Source organism: Trachypithecus francoisi, unplaced genomic scaffold (genome assembly GCF_009764315.1).
Source record: "Trachypithecus francoisi isolate TF-2019V2 unplaced genomic scaffold, Tfra_2.0 Lachesis_group5, whole genome shotgun sequence".
Classification (NCBI taxonomy): domain Eukaryota; kingdom Metazoa; phylum Chordata; class Mammalia; order Primates; family Cercopithecidae; genus Trachypithecus; species Trachypithecus francoisi.
In genome coordinates this window covers 99,680,934-99,685,921 of record NW_022681470.1, presented here as the reverse complement: position 1 = coordinate 99,685,921, position 4,988 = coordinate 99,680,934, and the positions used below count along the sequence as shown (strand labels likewise).

General features: G+C 42.3%; 1 non-coding gene across 1 annotated transcript; it reads right to left on the bottom strand.

The window, feature by feature from the left end:
- Nucleotides 1–352: 352 nt before the first annotated feature.
- Nucleotides 353–424, bottom strand: TRNAQ-CUG. The gene has a single exon. It is a non-coding gene; the product is annotated as a tRNA-Gln (tRNA).
- Nucleotides 425–4,988: the final 4,564 nt, after the last annotated feature.

Here is a 4,988-nt window from a genome sequence, read left to right as displayed (position 1 = left end):
AGGGGTGAGGACTTGCTGGGTCGCTGGATCCCTGGCGGGGCGGTCCGGGCCTCCGATTGCTGGGTGCCAGGAGGTTGGCCCTGGAGGGGGACCCTGCAGGCTCAGTGACCGCGACCGGATGATTCGGCGATTTCCCTGTAGTCCGGGCCAATGTGAGAACCCGGTTTCTGGGACCCCAAACACCGAAGAGGGAGACGAAGAAAGGACAAAGAGTGCGGGGTACATCGCGAGGCTCGGACAGGGGGAGCAGAAGGGACACGGAGGTCCTCCAGCACAGAGCTTCTGAACGTCAGCGGAATCCCCATCCCATTTAGGGAATAAAACACGGCATTACCGTCCTAATTAAACAGAAAGGTTCCACCGAGACTCGAACTCGGATCGCTGGATTCAGAGTCCAGAGTGCTTACCATTACACCATGGAACCTCACAGTGCAAATTTGCTAGAGGTATCTGCATTCCTAATAAGTAGTAATAGTTCCCACCCACCCATGTCACTCCACTTGAGGAAGGTGGAGCAGCAGGAAGGCGCCGTCCTTCTTGCTTTCTCTCCGCTCTCTCCTTTGATCGACTTCTATTATTTCATTTGCACCCCGGAAAATGAGGCAAAAATCTGCTGTGGGTTTAGGGCCAGAGAAGAGCCCCTGAAGCCTTGTTCATAGAGTTTCCTGTGCTGAGGTGAAATTTCTTCCTCTTTCTTTCTTTCTCTCTCTCTCTCTTTCTTTCTCTCTCTCTTCTTTTCCTTCTTTGCTTCCTTCTCTCTCCCTTCCTCCCTTCTTTTCCTTCCTTCCCTGCCTTCCTCCCTTCTTTCTTTCTTTCTTTTTTTTCTTTCTTTCTTTCTCTTTCTCTTTTTTCTTTCTTTCTCTTTTCTTTCTTTTCTTTCTTTCTCTCTCTCTCTTCTTTTCCCCTTCCCTCCTTCCTTCCTTCCTTCCTTCCTCCTTCCTTCCTTCCTTCCTTCTTCTTCCTTCCTTCCTTTCTTGTTACTCAGGCTGGAGTGCAGTGCAGTGGCAGTGGGCCATCTCCCCTCACTGCAACCTCTGTCTGCCGGGTTCAAGTGATTGTAATCACCAGTAGCTGCGATTACAAGCGTAGGCCACCATGCCTGGTTAAAGGTTGTATATTTAGTAGAGATGAGGTTTTGCCATGTTGGCCAGGCTAGTCTTGAATTCTTGACCTCAAGTGATTTGACCACCTTGGCCTCCCAAAGTGCTGGGATTACCGGTGTGAGCCACCACACCCAGACTGGAGATGAAATTTCTGTTACTTTCTTTTTGCTTTCCCTCTTTTCTGTTTGCCCAAGGAGGCCAGATGATTGTCAAAACAGGACATGGGACTTCCTGGGTGCCTTGCCCCCTTCCTCCCTGTAGTATGTAACAGAAGATAGCAACCAAATGAGATTGGGAAGCAGGGAATCCTTCACTGTCTTGTTCATATACTTCTATGTTTGTTTGGTTGGTTGGTTTTAATAAAATTTTCTCACCAGAAATGGAAATTTTTTGGATTAAAAAAAAATGCAGTCAGCCACGTTTTACATTTCTATAAAACACTCAAACCAGGCCATACTCACCTGCTATGACTCAAAATCAACCATATACTGTCAAGGTCAGGGGGCAGGGCCCTGACATTTAAGCACAGTGTGTTTTCTCAGAATTGGCCAAGTTGATGCCATTCCAATTTCTCAAAATCTCATGACCCATTAATTGTGGTCTTTAAAAGTGTACATGTCTTGTTACTGAAAGGCCAGGTGTTTGGTCTAGGCCCTGCTGCTCAGCTCACAGAAAGCCAGTCATTCAGACGTTGAGTATTGCCAAGGAAGAAGGCTTTAATTGGGTGCTGCAGCTGAGGAGATGGGAGATCAGTCTCAAATCAATCTTCCTGATCAACTAAAGTGAGGCGTTTATGTATCAGGGAAGAAACATAACTGTGTGTGGGAAAAGAGGAACTAGGGAGGGGTGAGGAAGCACTCATGATGAGTGAGAGAGAGGGCTGACATCTTATTGTCTGGAGGCTGTGATCTGCTGAGTTTCAGGTCTGTGATGCTTTTTGAGAGGCCTGAGGGTCCTTTCCTGAGGAAGGAACTCAGGTAAAACAAATGTAAGTTTCAAGCTTTAAGACCAGAAGGGTCCATTTCTACGTCTATCCAAAAACACTGTCTGTGGGACTATTGCATCAATTTGAGTCCCTACTTTCTATTTCTCATTTCCTCAATCATGGGGAATCTGGTCATTCATCTTTCTGGCTGCGTCATGTAGAGAAGGGGCATCCTGAGCAGCTTCACACCATGGGTGACCGCATGGCCATCCAGGAATCAAACGTTCACCCAGGAAGGGAAGCAAATACTGTAGTTTCTCCTGAAACAGCATCTTCCTTTCTCCAGTTCCCCACTTCCACTAAAGACAAAACACAGCAGGACCAACCTACCTGCAAAAGAAGCTTCAGTCCCATATACTTGGCCTGATTACCCAAGTGCAGCAAGAATCATTGTTCATATAGGCTCTCCTAAATGGGCTTTGCTGGAACATTTCACAACGCCATTTCAGGCAAAGCCCTGGGAAAATTACCAATTCCTCCACCTGTGTCAGGTTATAAAAGAAAACAGAATCTTATTGAATTATGCAAACAAACACATTGTCATGAGTTAAGAATATTCAGTTTACAAATTCTGGAGAAATTCCGCAGAGAAAAATATGCCTCAAATTCTGTTTAGAAGACTATTCTACTTAATTGTTGCAAGCTATAAATAGCTCAAAAGAAAAAAACTTCTCCAGACTCTGAAGAATAAACAATGTTTCAAACAAACAAACAACAAACAAAGGCCATAAAAACTTATTTCAGTCCTCCATTAGTTTAATCCATGCAATCATCTCCTGCTCTGCTTCATACTGGGCTAGCAATCTCTATGAACACACCAGCCTTTCTATTAGTGCCCCGGAAATTTTCTCTTTAGTTCAATGGCACGATCTCCAAAGTTATCTGAAACCTGCATCCAAGAGTCCTTTTCATGGACTTCTCCAAAAAACCAAGGCCTGGACTGTAACTGATTATAAGTCACTTTTTGAGAAGAAACAAAGCAAACAACAATTGTGGATGACGAAAGCCTTAAGACAGCCATAGTTATAGACAGACTTGACAAGGGAATTCGGTTGCTTCTGTGGCACACAATTTAACATAATAATCATAATTATTACTGACAGCATATCAGGACTCTAGGAATCTCATACAATCCTGGAACACACAATAACACATCTGTGTCAACAGAACCCAAAGGAAGTGAAACACCACTTCAGATTTGACAATGCTTCTTGCATAATTCTAGCATAACAAATAAGCCTAAGAAGCCTAACATACCTATCTCGGACTTCAAGAACCTAATGTCCAAAAAGTTAATTTGAGGTCCAAAAGGCTTAATATGGAAATTTTACTCTTAGAAAGTTTGCCAAATATCCAAGTTTCGAGAGACTTGATGTCACAAAATAGGATCACAGGTCACCTTAAAATAGTCAATCGTTTAGCCAAAAGGTAAGCAAAAATATTTTACCTATTATTAATATCACACAAACATTTTGATCAAAAGAAAAAACTAAATTTTACCTTTGTGTGGTGTATTACAATGTTAAAGATAATTTTAATAAAACCTTATACACAAATTTAATTATAATCAGTTTAACCATAAGGAAAGAGTTTCAAAAATCTTTCATGACCTTTTATACTTTTCTTTGAAAAAGCAGATGAATGCTCTAGAAAACCCTGTTATTCCAATACATGGGCCCAGTTGCTGGCCTTGCATCAGTGTGCTTCTCAGCGTAATGTCTAATTTACAGAAAATCTCTGATTTGAGAGGCCAGAGTGGGTGGGTCACTTGAATTTAGGAGTTTGAGACTAGCCTGGGCAATATGGTGAAACACTGTGTCTACCAAAAATGTAAAAAGGAATTAAAAAAAAAGGAAGAAAGTAAAAAGCAAGGAAGGAAGGAAAGAAAGAAAGAAAAGAGAAAAGAAAAGAGAATGAAAAGAAAGTCTCTGAACTAAACTTATCCCTCAAACTCTGGCCTTACAATTCTCATGTGCCCACCTCTTCTGTCTAGAGGAAGAGGGGGCATGAGGTGGAAAAGGGGGCAGGTGGGATTGTTGGGCCTAGAGGGATTAAATGGTTTCAACTTCTGGTTCCGTTTCTCATGAAAGCAGTTCATTTTGATTGTCATCTTCCCCAGGGTGTGAAGATGAGGCATTGATTGGTGTCAATATCCAAGATTTAGCAAGAGTAGGTGTCTTTTTCAGACCCAGGAGTCAAAGCCCTGTAAGCTAATAGCACAAGGATTAGTTAATAGGACATTTGTACTGCAGAAAGTTCTATTTCTCTCTAACATGTCACCAATAAAAACACTGTGATTTGGTGTCCAGTAGTACTGCCTGCAGCGCTTCAAACCATTGTATTAAAGTGGTTAGGATACTCTTTGCATGTAACTAGTTTCCAGCATTCTAATGACAGAACTGCGTTTGAAAGCATCAAAAATGTGACAGAACCTATGCCAAACTTTTCAAAGTAAGACAATTAAATTTTCTCTCCATCATTTAACAAAACATTAAGTGCAAATATCACTTTTGGAAATTCAGTATGAGGATAAATAATCTTTTATTTAAATACTATACAACAAAACAAGACAAAGTGAGAATAAACACACAGTCATTTCTTTTCTGCTATTTTATGTATTTTTTTATTTTGAGACAGAATCTCCCTCTGTCACCCAGGTTGGGGTACAGTCGCAGGATCTCAACTGACTGCAACTTCACCTTCGAGTCCCATTTTCAAGGGCCGCGCCCGGCTCCCACTTCTTTTCTTTCTTCCCGTTTTGACTGGTCTTGTAATGTTAGGCCCAGGCATCAATATACATACAATTAAAAAAGGCAATATCAGTGCAAAAGACACAATATCGGCCGGGCGCGGTAGCTCACACCTGTAATCCCAGCACTTTGGGAGGCCGAGACAGGCGG